Below are 17,418 nucleotides of genomic sequence, written 5' to 3'. Positions count from 1 at the left end.
GTTCACCACTTTTCCGACACAAACTATTTGAAAATTGTGTTATTCTAATCATTCATGTTTGAATTTCACCAAGTTCATCGTATACGCTCTCCATTTTTGACCTTTGCTTTGACATTAGGTCTACAAATTCAATTCATATTCTCAATCAGCTACCTAGAAGGTCACACATTATCCTTTGCTTTCTTGTAGTCATTCAATTTGTACAGTACAAATGCAAACAAACAGCTATTTTATACATTTTATACTTTTAAGGTTCTTTTTGTACCAAGATTGTTTCATGGTATTGTGGCATGTCAAACTTTTGAGTACTGCCTCTCTACTATTTAGATTAAAATAATTAATGATTAAAGTCTATGCACAAAAAAATACTGCGTGAGCAAAAAAGATATGCTACATGAAGCACAAGGAGAAAAAAAGATCTACACACACATTTCCTATGTGAAAGTCACAAGCTAAAATTACTCATGAAGCAGGTGTTCAGACTCCAAGACTGCAGAAGGAAGAACTAAAAGGCCCTACCAGACACAAGGTGTTTTAAGAGGTCTAAAAATGGGATAAGGAGAAGGAACAATGAACTGACCTTCCCATTCATACCTGCACATTTGGGTAGCCAGTGAATAAGTCTTCTGGATAGTCACCCAAAAGTCACTTGTTAAAAATTGCAGCCGAAATGTTAGGGATTTCACTGTGTAACCCTGGGTATCTTTTGTACTGGAATGATAAACAAACCTGTTCAATTGGCTCCCCAGATAGAAATACTTCTCCTTTTCCCTCCATCTGACCAAAAACTAACTCAATTTCAAAGCACTTATAAAGCACCATAGCCACATAAAACTTATTATTAGTATAGGGGTGTCACAGCAGCACATCTACTCTGGTCAGAGGAAGTATTACATCTTCCACAAATCCACAAATTCTTTGAATTACCTATATACTTAAAGGCAGGTCATTTTATCTGGAAAAGGGTGATTTAGGGGCTTCTTTTTCTTTCTTTTTTTTAACCCCCCTCTATATCTGATGCCTAATTGAGCTTCACCTTGATAGAACTGGAGAAGAATCTGCACTTAAAAAAACCCAAGGTTAACTTTGTTATTGCCTCCAAGGGCCTATTATTACAGTTGGATTTACATAAGCATACAGCAGCTATTTTATGAGTATAAACTTAGTACAGCCTTTATTCTGCTAGTCAGGTGATCAGACTGGCAGATAGCAAGGACAACACAGGATTAAACACTAATCAAAAGAGCATTTCTATTCCACTCTTTTATAAGTAATTACATCAAGCACACATCATTGCACCTTGCAATTTGCTGATTAATAATCTTTATAATTACAACTTTCCTTCTTCATACCTATTGTACCAGGTTTGGCTGTACTATACTACCTGTTTTGCCCATGCCATGACTCTTTACAACTTACTGATTAATGAACTCACTAAATTGCAGCATCCCTATGCATCTATTGTTTCAGATTTGGTCATACTACCCTAGATTTTTTCCTCATCTATGACAGCAGATTGTACTGATTCTATCCATCTCAGGATGTTGAACAGATTCCAAATGTTCCGATGTACTGTGCTACCTTCAACAAAACTTTAAATCGGCAAACTTTTAACTCTGACTGCTTCTGGCCTGCTCTGTGGTCCACATATTATTATTATTATTATTATTAGGTTTTATACTAAGAGAACAATTAAAATTCTAATGTTATAATACCTAGTTTAGATACCAAAAAGTATGGATGCAAGTTGTACAAGCATTCTAAACTGAAAGAAAATGTAATTTACAAACTTCAAAACTTTTTGTTACAACCTGTTCGTTGTAATACTTCATTACAATAAATTTCATTACAAGACAAAGCAGGAAGAGCACAGAATATTATCAGAACCTTTATGAAAACTTAATGAAGACAACTGTACTTCATCTCTAGTAGGAGATACTTCCTAATTGGCTCAAGAAGAGATATGAAAACTCCACTCTATTTAAATATTAAGGAAGTGGTATGAGTACTATTTCTGATGACTCATTTACATTTAAAAAAATACCACACAGACTCTTTCAGTTTCAAGCACCTTGTTGAGAATTCAAGTTCACTAGATGGAGTATGGTAACACAATAATTCTACCAGTCCTTCAAATCATCTTATGAATTGACTGAAAAATAAATTTGTTTCTCTTTACTTTGATATGAACCCATTAAACAGGGATAGGAATATTACTACCCAAATGCTTGCATAACGTAATAAAGTCCAATAAGGGAAGCAAGCTCTGCTCTTAGTCTTGTAAGGAGGAAGGTATGAAGGTCACATTTATCACACACTTCATAGCTAGAGGTTGGCCAACAGAATAATCAGCTCTCAAAGAAGGGACACAGCAAAAAATCCTAGCACCCTAACAGTGAGCTAAGACCACAATGTTTTTTAAAACTCCAAAATTGCTAACATGCAACAAAAATAATTTAAGTACAGGTTTCCCTCACTGTATGCAGGTTCTGTATGTGCAAATTCACTCTTATGCAAAAATGACTTTTTAGTATAAAAAGTCATATGCGAGGTAAATTTAACGAGATGGCATTCAACACAGAGAACTGCAGGGTGCTCCACCTTGGGAGAACCAGCATCATAGTTATAGGCTCAGCAGTATTACACTTGCCAGCATCACGACCGAAAGAGACTTGGGGGTCTCGATTGACCAAGGATTAACATGAGCCACCAATGCGATGCCGTAGCCTGCAAAGCAAACCAAACTCTGGCATGCATCCACCGATGCATCTCAAGCAAAACCAGGGACATCATCCTCCTACTCTACTTGGCATTAGCAAGGCCAAAGCTAGAGTACTGCATCCAGTTTTGGGCCCCCCACTTCAAGACAGACGTGGATAAGCTTGAGAGAGTTCAATGGAGAGCCACCCGCATGATCAAAGGACAAGAGAGCAGACCTGATGAGGTGCTGAGGGACATGGGACTCTTCAGCCTGGAGCAGAAAAGGCTCAGGGTGGACTTGGTGGCAGTCTGTAAGTATATAAGGTGGGTGCCCCAAAATCTGGGAAAACAGTTGTTCTCCCGGGCTACCCAAGGGATAACAAGGTCTAATAATCAAAAACTTCCGGAAGGCTGATTTAGACTGGACATAAGGAAAAGCTCCTTTACAGTCCAAGCGTCCAAGGACTGGAACAGACTCCCCGCAAAGGTGGTGCAAGCACCTACTCCAGACTCATTCAAAAGGTGTGTTTGGGTGTATATCTTGCTGGGATCATTTGACCATAGGCAGGAAGTCTACTGAGGCAGGGTGGCTGGACTCAATGATCTTGTGAGGTTCCCTTCCAGCCCCTAATGTCTATGAAATATATTAAATTCACTCTTACGCGATCGGTGTCATGGAAGTCCACAGTCAGCTGCTTTGTGTGGTGCAGTGTAGGAGTGACATGCACCAAAATATAGTCTTGAAGCCTCACTCAGCTACCCCCAGCCCCACCCCACTGGTGATAAGAGCCACATGCCTGTTGATGCTCTTATGGATGTGACCCTGCCTGTTCCTACTACCAGTAATGTGGAGTCAGACACTGAAGACCCTTCACCACCCTGTCTTCACACCAACTAAACATTCACCACAACCACCTTATGCTCGCGTGCATTGTCTGCTGTTGGCGAGTACCAATACTGTCTTGTAAAAGTGGGAGAAATGGCTCCAGGGGTCAGTACAGTCAAGGTCTCGGAGCATTTCCCTATTTGTTACATTGTGAAGTGGCTTCCCTTTATGCAAATTTGAGTTATGCACCGCTTTCCAGGAACACATGTACAGCATAAAGTGAGGGGAACCTGTATTTAGCAAATCACAAAAAAGTGCGATACCCAGGCCTTGGGGCACACTGCAGCAAATGTTCTGAAGCAAACAGAAATATAGGCAGTCAGCAGAAGAGGCGAGTTTAGAAATCACGACCTCCTGGCTGCAAAACAGCACAGGATTCCCTTTAGCACAAACGTATTTGGCTAACAAGTCTCCCAGAGATCCTGGTTTTCTCTGTTTAAAAACTGCAAATTCTCTGATACCAAGTAAAAATGGCCATCTCTGACTGAAAAACCCCAAATCTGGATTTTTCCGTGATTAAAATGAAATACAACTATATGTATTGGTACCAGGTGAACACAATGTTTTATTCCTGTATTTACAATTTTAAAGCAATTGGGAAACTTACCAGTGCCTCAATGATAGAAAAGTCAGAGTTCCCCCTCCCCCTTTGCTCACCAGGATGTGGGCCCAGCTGCTGCTTTGCCCCTTATAACTCTGTGGCACTGAGCAGCCCTGATACACCAGTGCCCTGCCCCTACCATGGCCCCTCACTCCACACCCACACTACCCCCAGGCCCTGCTGCCATCCCTCACTCATCACCCCCCCAGTGCTGCTGGTGCCCCTCAATCGTGACCCATAGCCCTGTGCCCCTCCCCCTCAGCACAGCTAGAGAGGGGGCCCAGCTCCCACGACAATAATGCTAGGACCCACAGCCCTCTGCCCCGCCCCGCCCCGCCCCACCCCACCCCACCGCAGCACCCAAGCCCCTGGCTGTTGCCCATGAGAAGCGGTGGCTGTGGCACCCAGAGCGGAGCCCCCCCCCCCCCTTCCCTCCCCTCTTGGGCAGCATGACCAGAGTGAAATCTGTGCGCTGGGGGGGTGGGGGGAGGAGGGGGATGGAGGATGTGGGCTGTCCACTGTGGGCTCAGGGCTCCCCACCTGGGTGCTCTCTCCCCAGGGGCTCTACCACCCAGCAAGCAAGATCCAGAGCAGGAGAGCAGAGAGGGGTGGACAGGCTTGGTGTTGGCATTGGGAGCCCCAGGCCATATTGCTACGGCAAGACTCCCTGTGCCCACCCAGCAGCAGTGGTGGCAGCGGGCAACTGTGCTCCCCACTGCTGCAGGGCAGGCAAGGGGTACCTTGCCATGGAGACATGGCCAATGTGGGGCTTTTGACAGTGGCACCAAGGCTGGCCACTTCTCTCTGCTCTCCTGTGCCGGGTCTCACCAGCTGGGCCACAGACACCCCAGGGGGAAGGGCAGCAGGTTAGAAAGCCCCGAGGCCCCTTGCACCATGCAAGCCTGGCTGGCCAGTGCCCCCAGCCACAGGCCCTGCCCTACTCCCTCCCTCACCACAGGGGCCTTAATCAGCCCTTCCCCCCTCACCCACCCACAGAGACTTACCTAAAGGGAGCTACTGGAGCTGCTCTCCACACTGCCTAGCTGCCACATGCAAGTGTGCATGCCCACATGCAACTGGCACCCCCTTCTTGTGATTGCTCTCCTTCCATGCCTCCCAGCCTTAAACAGCCTCTTGCAGGCAGGAATCCTGCCAGCCTGCAAGAGGGACCTGCCATTTTTCCACATTTTTCTCTGTTAAAGAAGAAAACCCAGATCCCTGCTCATGTCTTATCCTCCTCAACCTGCTTAAGTAATCCTTGCTTTGTATTGTTCTAGAAAAGGGAGATCTGAAAAATGCACAACACTCTGTGATATCCAAGACACATGAAAAGTATGTAGGGGTAGCTTAAATTTACAGGTGAGTATTGGTTCCCAGACTGCACTAATGTACTACTGTATTATCTTTGGCCTCCGGGCTGTAGGTTGATGGCAGCCAGGCCTCATAAAAAAATACCAGCCACCTACAGGTAACTTCTGGCTGACAGGCATCTGGTAATTTTTTCTGAGGTCCAGTAATAAAGTAGAGAGCAGTCAGCCAGCCATGCTGATTCAGTGGGATAACAAACATATTCCTGTATATAAAAGCTGTGAATTAGTCAACAGTAGAAAACAAAGAAGAGGGGAATGCATTGTTAGTTAAGTTGATTCAGAAAGTTCTCACTGAATTAACAGAATATGAGCTGCTGTTGACCAAAATAAAAGAAAGCAAGCAGTTAGTCAATTATGCCTTATCAGTTACTTTGGGAACTGCTCTACTGGGTCCAGACCAAGAGATAAATTGTTCAGCCTCTCTGAAACAGAAAACAGTCTAGACAATTTACTGAACTGACAAAGCTAGTTATGGGACTAAACTTTAAGTTTTGGGACTAAAATTTAAGAAGTGGTGTGTGGTTGTGCGGTTAATTGAACTGAACTGTATTAGTTACTAGTTCTGCCATGCAAAAGCCAGATAGTCTTTACATATCCAAAAAACTGGGGGATTGCAGCTGTGGCAAGAAATTACAATTGGAAGAGGAGGCTTTTGGCTGCTTCCCTTCCTAACTCCACCCTTTCTTCATTGAATTTTGTTTCAGGCAAGAAGCTACTTCAAGGTAGTGGTGCTTCTACTGCCAAGGATTTTTTTACGAGATGTCTTCCACAACAGCATGGCATGTTTGAAATAACACAGATTTATGGCGGGGATGTCCCACTGTGGCTCTATATTGCACACCCGGACCATGGGGTTTCCTGCAGCAGGACAGCAGTTTGTCCTCACAACTCCAAAACCTGGGGGTTAAACACCACCGTGACTTCCTCACTTTTCCCCTGCTGACAAGCCAAGTCACTAGCAGTGATTAAACACTGAATTAATTCAACAGTGGGCAAGGGGGTGGGAAGAGGGAATGGTTCAGCTCCCCCCGCCCCCCCCCCCAAGTTTCAGAGCTATGTCAACAAGCTTCATGGTTCACACTTTAACCACTCGCAGGCTGCATGGTGGTCTACAGGCCAGGCAGCCCTAATTTACAGCATATAAAACTGTTAATGTACACCATCCATATTTATGTACAATATGATATGCCAGATTTGTCACTGGGTAGCAGGTATTGAGTTGGAGACCTTTGAATTTTCAAGAACCTGAGCTCTCTAGTGTACTTCATCAAGGCCTCTGTTAGACCCAGGTTGAAGAGCCCTCATATAGGAACACCATGAAGGAAATCTAGAAGATTGTGACCTCAGTGGCTAGGACCAGAGCTGACACAAACCGGGTGTGGGGCCTGGGGCAAACCAACCCATGCGGGAACCCGCCCCCACTCCAATCTGAGCCCAGGACCCAAAGAAGCTAGCACCGATGCCAGTGGTGGCAGTGGAGGGTGGGTGGGGGTAGTGAGCAGCTGGCCACAGAGCTGCCGCTCCACTTGGCTCCATGCTGCTGCTGCTCCACCCTCAAAGTGCAGGGCCCAGGGAAGTCACCCTGACTACCCTACTGCAAGGGACAGCCCTGGCTAGGACTCTTTCTCCCTTACTTATTAACCACTTAACCGTCTCAACTGGGTTTTCTCTGGTGTTAAAACAGTTCTGCTTCATGATCAAGCTACATCCTCTAATTTCTGAGATTGTATGATATTCTCGGGGTGTGCCTACACATGCAAATGCTGCTTGATGGATCTACTCTAAAGCAATTTACTCTAGTGTAAACCCACTCTGGTCAGGCCTCTACACATTTGCCCAATTGGGAGCAGATTTGCTGCGCCTGGCCAGCAGCAGCTAGGGGGGGCTCTAGTCTCCCCCTGGGTGCTAGTCCAGGGGCTGGCAAGGAACAGCCTGCTGCTGGGGCAGGCTCCAGTGGCAGAGCCCAGGTGAGGACAATGTCACCCTGCCCTGGCAGCAAAGAAATGCTGGCCCCAGCTCTCTGACTACAGGCAGGGGGCTGGGAAAGATCTGTGGCAGAGGGGCAGGTCCCAGCCCCCTGCCTCAATCCACCAGTGGGGCAGCTAGCAGTTAGCACCTGGCAGGGGGGCAGAATCCCCCACCCAGCTGGGGGCTCGCTGCTAGCTGCCCCACCAGGAGATTGGGGCAGGGGGCTGGGACCTGCTCCTTCCTAGCAGTTCTTTCCAAGACCCGTACCTTGATTGCCTGATCGGGGCATGGGCCTGGGAAAAAGCTGTGGGGCTGGGACCTGACCCTGACTGGGTCAGTTCTCAGCCAGCCCCATCCTTGGGGGTCTTTAAGAGGAGACTAGACAGGCACCTGGCTGGTATCACACAATCCCAGGTTTGGTCACCCTTTTCTTGCCTGCCAGGGGCAGGGGGTCAGACTAGATGGCCCACTGAAGTCCCTTTGAACCCCAGAATCTATGAATCAATTAATACTGCCCTGTGAATACCCACCAGGTCCTGTAAATGCTTTATCAACACCTCATGGTCAACTATATTAATAAATTTTTCAGCAACCTTTTAAGATCAGCAGGGCACAGTTTCTATTGTTGATCTCCAGATGAAGATTACAGACCATGTGTCCCCAGGAGCATCATTTGCATCATTCGGAGACAGAAGTTCAAAGTAAATAAATAGGAATGACCGAGATTCTTCCACCTAACACTCTGACTTTGCAACAAAAGTAGTGGTCCCCAAGTAATGCCAGACCCAGGCAGTTTTTAATCCAAGATAGGTGGCAAACTCATCACAGCAGACTAAGTTTCCAGGCCAAGACAAGCTAGATTAACCAAGCCACTAGCTATCCAGAACAGTTCCACTGAAAAATGCTTTGCAGGTACAATGGCAGTGATGAAAAAAGCTTCCTTGCTGCCACCTTACCATGTCATAGTCCTTTGAGAAAGAGATCTGTCACAAGCAGTTGACTTGGATGTGGGTTGAGAGCCACCAGCGCTCTACCTGCCTGCCCTCCTCCTTAACCTCCCTCATATACCAACAGCATTGCCTCAGCAGCAGCAGCGGATGCCTGGGTGCCACTGTGGCCATGGCTATGGTCAGCGTGCTATTTCACAGATCAATCAGGCCATCAACAAAGAAACCATCAACGTCTGTGGGAATGTTCTGGAATCCCACTGGTCGGTGAGTCTCTGGTAGAGCGGGAGAGAGGGAGGGAACCAGCCAAGCCAGTGCACCACTCCAAAAAGCACAACAGAAGACATATCTAGACTTCTAGGAAGTATTGGTTGAATCACGACAGAGGTTTCTTGACAATCTCACTGATAATCAGAGCGTCTGTATGTAGGCAGGTCCAAAACACTAGTGCAGTGCTTCCTAAATTTTTGCTGCCTGGGGTTCACTCTCTCCCCTCCCCCCCATTAAAATTGGCTGCACACTTCAGTCACGGTCTATAGGCCAGATTCAGTCTGTGGACCCGAGTTTGCTATGCAAGGTGAGCTCAGCCAGGCCTTTAGCCTGCCATAGAGAGTTGGCACAACTGCGAGTTGATCCAGCTCATTTTTTTTACAGTACTTTTCCATCACTCTTTGAGCCATAGCTGAACCCTTGGGAATCACTGGTCCAGCAATTTTGCTCTACCCCTGAAGAGCCAGCCTCAGCATGGATACCACAAGCCATGTGTACAATTAGTTTAAAAACAGCAAATCCAGAATACATACTAATCATTCTTTATCAGACTCGGAAGCCATTTCAAGTGGAATACCACAGGACTTCCACCCCCCATCAAGCCTAGTTTTATTCAATTTAATGACATAGGTGACAAAACAACACACTTACAAAAATGTGAGGATGATATCAAGATTTGGACTGTAAATACTCTGAAGGAGAAATAAGTACTAAAATAACCCCAACTAAGCAGGTGCTACACAAGACGCTTTACTGCACAGAGCAGTTTACTGCATAGTAAATGTGTGCATCTACATGTGCACATGCTTACTGTGCAGTAAACCTTGCCAATTGGGAGTACATTTGCTACCTGCTGGCGCTCATGTAGACACTTGACTAGAAGCAAATGTGCCCCTGGTCAGCTGGGCAGCAGGGGCTGGGGGATTGCTCCCTGTTGTTGTGGTGGGCTCAGTCCCCTCTGGGGCTCCAGGGGCAATGTTGTTGTGGTGGGCTCAGTCCCCACTGGGACCTTGGCAGCAGGAAACTCCCAGCCCCCTGGTTGAAATCATGATCAGGGAATGGGGGCTGGGATATTCTTATTTCCTAGTGCCAGCTCCGCAGTCAGAAGGCTCGGGCTGGGAGATTCTTCCTTCTGGATGAGGATCTCCAAGCCCCCAGGCTCCCCAATCACAGAGTGGGGGCTGGGGAGCCTGTTCCCTCCTCAGCTCTGTGATGCGGAGCTGGGTGGGGAACAGGTGTGGAGCTGGACAAGGAACAGGCTCTCCAGTCCCCATCTTGTGATCATAAAGCAGCGGGTGGGAACTGTCCAGTCAGGGGCAAGTCCCAGCCTTGTGCCCCAATCAGGTGATCAGAGCGCAGAACAAGGAAAGAGCTGCAGGGGTGGGATAGGTCCCAGCCCTCTGCTCCCATCTGCCAGTGGGACAACTAGCAGCAAGCCCCTGGTGCAGTCAGGAATTGCCCCCTGCATCTCTTTCCAAGCCCCCTGTCCCTGATCAGGCAGCGAGGGCCAGGAGTTCCCTGCTGCTGGAACAGGGGGATACTGTCCCTACATAGGATCCAGTGGCAGAGCCTAACCCAGCAGCAGCGAGCTCCCCAGAGGGAGGGAGTAATGTCCCAGGCCCCACCAGGAGACAGCTGTCTCCTGGCTTCATGCTCCCTGCCAGCCCCTGGGCTAGCACCCAGAGCTCCCCCTGGCTGCTGCAGGACCAGGAGCAGATTGCTGCCACGACCAGCAAATCTCCCTAGTCTCTGCAAGGGTAGATAGCTACTCAGGAGCATTTACTCGCAAGTAAACTGCTACTAGATCAAATGCACGTGTAGACACACCCAGCAAGTTGGAGAGATCTTTTAACAAATCAGTAATGAAATTCAGTGAAGCTAACTGTAAAGTACTCCACTGAAACAAAGCAAAATTAAATGTACGAAACACAATGATGAACTGCACAGGCTATGCAGCAAAGCTGTAGAAAAGAATCAATGTGCTGTACTGGATAATAAACTGAATATGAATTAGCAATGTAATGCTACTGCAAATATCTCACTCTAGTCTGTATTGACAGGAGAATAAGATGAAAGACATGAGTGAGTAATTAATTTCATTCTATTTGTTGTTGAGGAGCCATCAACTTGTGGATACTGTCTAGTTTTGGACATTCCACTAAAGAAAGATACAGACAAACAAGAGAAGAATGATAAGAGGTTCAGAAAACATAACCAACAAAGAAACATTGAAAGAAATGGAATGATTTATTTTAGTAAAAATAAGGGGGAAATATTCCTGTGTTCCAATATGTACAAGGTTATTAGGGAGAAGAGAGCAGTGAATTGTTCTTCATATACACTGGGGAAATGACAAGCATTAATTAGCTTTATTAGTAGAAATATTTAGGTTCGAGATTAAGGAGGGAAATCCTAAACCTTTCTACCCATTATGGTAGTTAAGCACTGGAAGAGGCTATCTAGGCCAGCTGGGGAAGCTCCTTCATTAGAGATAAGTTAGAAATATATCTGTAGGGCATGACTGAGGTATACTGAACCTGCCTCAGAGCAGGGAATGTACTGAATAATTTCTCAAAATCTTTCAACCCTACATTTCATTGATTTTATGATTATTTGTAATATTTCTAATTTCAGCTGTAATACTGGATATGATCTGAGTTGCGTGTTAGAGGAATGAAATGGATTACACACCAAATAAAATTTCTACACAAAACAATTTGTCTATATTCATACTGTTTTTCATAAATGAGTTAATTGGTTCTTGCATAACACTTCTTACACATTATAGCAGTGGTCAATCATGGAGCCTCTGCCAATTCATAGATGCTAGGGTCAGAAGAGACCTCAATAGATCATCGAGTCCGACCCCTACCTAGGCAGAGGAGAGTGCTGGGGTCAGATGACCCCAGCCAGATGCCTATCCAACCTTCTCTTAAAGACCCCCAAGGTAGGGGAGAGCACCACCTCCCTTGGAAGCCCATTCCAAATTTTGGCCACCCTTAGCGTAAAGAAGTTTTTCCTGATATGTAGCCTAAATCTGTTCTGTCAGTTTGTGACCATTGTTCCTTGTTACCCCAAGAGGTGCCCGGGTAAACACACCATCTCCAATCCCTTGCTGCATCCTCCTAATTAATTTGTAGGCAGCCACAAGATCACCTTTCAGCCTTCTCTTGCAGAGGCTGAAGAGGTCCAAATTGCTGAGTCTCTCCCAATAGGGCTTGTCCTGTAAGTCCCTAATCATACAAGTGGCCCTCCTCTGGACACTCTCAAGTCAATCAACATCCTTCTTGAAGTATGGTGCCCAAAACTGGATGCAGTACTCCAACTGCAGTCTGACCAATGCAGCATGGAGGGGAATGGAGGGGAAGTAATACCTTGGTTCTATTTGTCATGCATCTGCTAATGCACAATAAAGTGCGATTAGCTTTGCTGATGATTTCGTCACACTGATGACTCATGTTCATCTTGGACTCCACCATAACTCCAAGATCCCCTTCTGCTTCTGTGCTGCTGAGACAGTCACTTTGTAGCCAGTAGGTGTGCTGGATATTTTTGCGCCTTAGGTGCAGCATTCTGCATTTGTCTTTGTTTTACAGCATCCTATTGTGTACTGCTCACTTTTCTAACCTGCCCAGGTCTGCCTGCAATTGTTCTCTACCATCCAAAGTGTGCACTTCATCCCACAATTTACTATCATCTGCAAACTTGGACAGAGTACACCACACCCACATCCAAGTCACTGATGAAGTTATCGAAGAGTACAGTTGATCTTAGTCTGTCAGAGGCTCCACGATTGAGAGTGCAGAGCAGAGCGGGGCAGGGGGCAGTAGATCCCGGGGTGCCAAAAAGTGATGTGCACCATAAAGAAGTTGGAGACCACTGCATTAGTGATCTACAATTAGAATCATCCTAACAATGTATTTGTTTTTGCAAGGTCATGTAGCAGGCCTATGATAAAGGAAGTACAAGTAAATAAGCCCCCAAAATATAATCTTTTCTACACTATTTACACAGAATGCATCATCAATAAAATTGTTCTAATCTGGGGCCTAAAGATAGAATCTTCACAGTTATTAATGCTTTGGCTGTTGATGGCACTGAACTCTTTACCAAGATAAAGGAGTATACATCATATCCCAACCTACTGTTTCAATTCCTGCCTATGATTCCAAGAAACCTGTCCATTTCATGTACTACAATGATAAACTAGATAGGATAGTTAAACATCTAAATAACTAGGTCACTGTGCAGGCTTCCTTGGCCTTTTTTTTAGGTTAAGATCAAATGTAGCTCCACATCTGTCAGACAGGACAGGTTTGAGAGGTGGTATACAGTTTTATATAAATGGCAGTGCTTTAAGATGAGAAGCACAGCATAGAAACATTTTTGAGATATGGCCCCAAGCAAATTATACAAATTATTCTGCTATACCTAGTCAACATGACACAACAGAAGAGCCCCAGGTATACAAGTAGTTCAGAGAAGCGTTCTCTCCTTTTTTTTCAGGGTAAGTCAATTTTTTGTGGAAGTGTTCAGACTAATACCAAGCAGTCAGTGATGTGTCTGAAGAACCTATAAGTCAGATGATGGGACTTTAGGTAAGATGGTTCGTGTGCACTTCTATCTGTGGTATAAAAACCATCTTCCTCAAGTCATTTAATTCTGATATTGTTTAAATAATATTTGGGCTTAAGAATACTTCCCTGGTCACTATATTCACCACAGACTCTAAAGAGAAAGACTGCAGGCACCAAACCCAACCAAATCTGCTGGATAGCTAGGGTTGAAATATAGGCACTGGATCAGATGAAAGCTGAAAACTGCAGAATTCTAATGGAGCTGAGGTTGACTCACACACATCACAAGGGAGGTGAGGCTCAACCCTGAAGGCATGTACTCAGAGACCAGGCAGAGGCAGAAAGGCACCTCTCAAGTTAAGTAGATGTTCTCTAAGCAAACCTCCCAGGAACTTAAACAATGAGGAACACAAGCAATGTGTCTCTGAAAGTCTCCAGGAGACTTTAATGTCTAGTTAGCATATACAGGTATATTCTCAGCTAGTGAGAAATGCCAGCTCCCTCTCATTAGGATTAGTTTTTCTGATCTGTAAAAAACAAGGGGTATTTGAGTTTAGAGCAAAGCACTGGTATTTTCCATTCAAAATCAAAAAGAGAGCCTGAGGCTAAAAACAATTGACTAGATTCCTCTCAGGGGCTGATTATCCCTATCTTTGGGTGGAGGAGGTAGTGATTGTCCCATCAAAACAGGCAGGGAAACAGCTGTTTACACATGCTGCTTGAATGGCAATTAAATCAAATTAGTCACAACTGTACGGGAAGGGGGGAAGTGTTATCCTGGCATTTCATGGCTACTAAGATTCTTGCTACTATGGCTAAGACTTATGCATTAAAATGAATGTATTTAAAATTCTGTTAAGTACTAAAGCAATTGCATAAAACTGTAGGATTGCATGCCTATACTCCAAAGGAAAATGCGGAAACAACACAAATTTGAGAAGAATGTGGGAATATGAATGCAAACAAAGGATTTGTAGGATAGGTTTCTAATCTGTTAATTCTCAATCCTGAAACTCATTGACTTCAATCAGACTATTAACAGGAATAAAGGTAAATACATGCACAACTATATACAGCATTTGGACTTCATCCAAAAGAATTGCAAATGAACTCTAGAGCACAATATAAAATAGTATCTGTTTTTGTTTATGTCCACTGTCATTGTATTGCAAGTTTTATTGCTTGGTTTTATTAGCGAATTGCATGGGTTCTTTACTTATTATTAATAAAAATCTGCAGTTTCCATCTGTTGTCAAAGTCCTTTACAAAAATTAGTGTCTAGTATATCATTGTCCCCACTCCAAAAAATAGGGGAACTTAGATGCAGAGAAATTAAGCAAGCTGTTCCAGAACACAGCACTAGTCAGTAACCCAAACAGAACATAATGTAATATCCCACTCCTCTTACCTAGTAGCACCTAGTAGTAGTGACAGATGCTCTTAAAGCAGCAATTCCCAAAGTGTCTACAGCAGAGAGCAGAGGAAACATGTTATGAAAGGTGGGCTGGATGGGGCTCTGGCTGTGCCAGCCCGCATGCAGAGGGATCAGCCCCACGCAGTTGGATGGGGCTCTGGCCATACCAGCCCTAAAGAGACATCGGGACTCTGGCTGGGCCAGCACCATGTGCATGACTGAGCCCATGGCTGGGATCTGGCCCTCAGACGAGCAAGTAAAATGTGCCTCCAGGTTTAATCTAGAAAAAAACCTGCCTGTGGTATCAAAAGTTTGGGAAATGCTATCTTAAAGCTTTATTTACCTTTCCACTTCGCAATCACAGAAGCATGAAACTTGGAGATACGGGAGAATTGCATTTAAAAAAAAAAAAAAATCTAACTCCGTATCCACATTTCTCCCACAGAAGAGCTCGGTCTTAGCCCAACTCCCTGCCAGGCTAGCACTGCCTCCTACAAAGATTTCTTGCAAGCATAATCTAGGATTGCTCTTTATAAATTCTGTACTGACAATTCTTATGACCAGTTACTAAACTTTACTAACCGTTTTATTTTTTAAAAAAGACAGAATCACAAAACCTTTGAAGAATACGCTTCCTCAGAGCAATACTTCCTCCAACAACACAAACTATCATTAATAGGGACCTACCTAAGCCACGATGAGACAACAGGTTTTTCTTGGTCTGCTCACAGCACGCAGCCTATCTGTACACCTTTAAAAAACGTGTGCCCACCAAGTCACTCACTGGCCTCCCTTAGGCAGGTAGGCCACAGGAAAAGGTAACAGAGTTTGTGAGGCTAAAAATGAAAAAACAGAGATGGGAGTGCAGATCAGAGGTTCAAAAAATGTGGGAGCAACAAGCAGAGCACACCAGAGAGTGCCCACTGGCCCTCAAAAAAGTCCAAGGAACCAGCAGACACTGCCCAGTGATACTCTGCTTGGAGACGGGAGCAAATCAAGGCAAGGAACATCTTGGAGCAACTCTGGAGTTCCCAGGGACCCTCCTGGCCAGAGCCTCCTTCCTGGTCAAGTACAGGGCCAGCTTGGCCACCAGCTCTGGTCCCAGCAGGAGCACTGGCATCCCCCAGTCAAAGTTTCCAGACTCCAGCAGAAAATGTGTACTTCTTCAGTTACACTGATATAGTTAAAGAAGTAGAAGCCCTTACTGACAGCAGCAAAGAAAAAGTCCAAACAAAGAAGAAACTATTTAGAAAATAACCTTAACACCTGGGCTAAAAAGGGATCACATTTGAATCAATTACACATGAACTGGTTTAAGTGACCAGAAACCTGTTTAAGCCTGTAACAAAACAAAAGCTCAGTATATATAAACTAGTTTCAAAATGGCTGAAACTGGTTTAAGATAAACCTGGTTGAATGCAGTCCCACTCTCAACTGATTTGGGTAAAACCAGTTTTTGAAATGTCTGTCCCAAACCAAAAAGTAAGGGGTGGAAGGGACCTCAGGAGGTCATATCTAGTCCAAACCTCCCCCCCCACAAAGCAGGACCAGCCCCAACTGCATCATCCCAGGCAAGACTTTGCCCAGCCGAGCCTCAGGATCCTCCATGGACAGAGACTCTCTAGGCTTTGACTCGCTCTGTCCTACAGTGTCTGATACCAACATCGACATATCGAAAGTAAAAAACCCAGCCACCACGGTAGCAACTGAGTTTAGTGTGACAAACAGCGGCACATCCTTTTACACGCAGAGCTCGTCCCTGCAGCAAAAGGCAACCAACTCCAGTGAGCTGTGACCTTCCCTGAGAAAGAAGCATCAGTCCATCTTATCCGCGCACACCCGGTACACGGGCATGGAGGAACCCCGTTTCGAGCCGGCGACGGCATCCCTCGCTGGGGCTCTGCCCCGCACCCCTGGGCTGCCAACAAAGGAAACTACCTCCCGCTCACTGCCCGGTTACGCCAATAAAGCCTGGCCGCCGAGGACCCGCAGAGCAGCAGCATCCTTGGCCGCCAGCAGGGAAGAGAGAAGCGCCGGGGAGCCGCTGGAGGCGGCGGCGGCCTGAGGGGAGCGGCGGGACCCGAAGCAGACAGGAGACCTTGCAAGGACCGCGAAGCGGGCGGGGGCGAGGGCAGCCCCAGGTAACCGGGGCCTACAGCAGTGCCGCGCCGTTTTACCTGCGTTCCCGCCGCGGGCGGCGTTGGGGACTGGCAGTTGCCCGCCGAGCGAGCAGGAAGCCGCGATGCTGCGGGCCCGGCCCGGCCGCCGCGGGGAAGGACAGGGGAGGGCGCAGCGCTCGGGCGCCCCCTGGCGCTGGAGGACTCGGCCGCTGCCCCGCCCCCTCCCGGCCCGGAGCGGTGTCAGTCCTGGAGTGCCCCTGGCTGGAAAGCTGGGCCTAGGTGAGACATGGACACATTGGAAAGGGTCCAGAGGAGTGCAGCACGAACTATTAGAGGTTTAGACAGCCGGACATATGAAGCCAGGTTGAAATAATTGGTTTGATTTAATCTAGTGAAGAGGAGATTAAAGGGCCTGCGGGCGGGGGGGGGGATTTATAATAGTTTTCAAATATAAAAAGGCTTGTTATAATCAAGACAGTGATACAATTGTTCTCTGTCTTCACAAGAAGTATGGGACTTAAATCACAACAAGGGAGATATTAGGTATTAAAAACAATAAGGTATT

General features: G+C 46.0%; 1 protein-coding gene across 1 annotated transcript in view; it reads right to left on the bottom strand.

Annotated features, from left to right (window-relative positions):
* Positions 1-17,021, bottom strand: part of FAM3C (FAM3 metabolism regulating signaling molecule C) — a 39,511-nt gene extending 22,490 nt beyond the window's left edge. Inside the window, exon 1 of the mRNA XM_090042200.1 lies at positions 16,911-17,021. The gene's annotated coding sequence lies outside the window, so the exon portion shown is untranslated. The remainder of the gene's footprint in view (positions 1-16,910) is intronic.
* Positions 17,022-17,418: the final 397 nt, after the last annotated feature.

Source organism: Crocodylus siamensis, chromosome 4 (assembly GCF_052110815.1).
Source record: "Crocodylus siamensis isolate JL-2025a chromosome 4, ASM5211081v1, whole genome shotgun sequence".
Taxonomy (NCBI): domain Eukaryota; kingdom Metazoa; phylum Chordata; order Crocodylia; family Crocodylidae; genus Crocodylus; species Crocodylus siamensis.
Note: the sequence above shows the minus strand (reverse complement) of the source record. Positions and strands in the feature narration are given on the sequence as shown.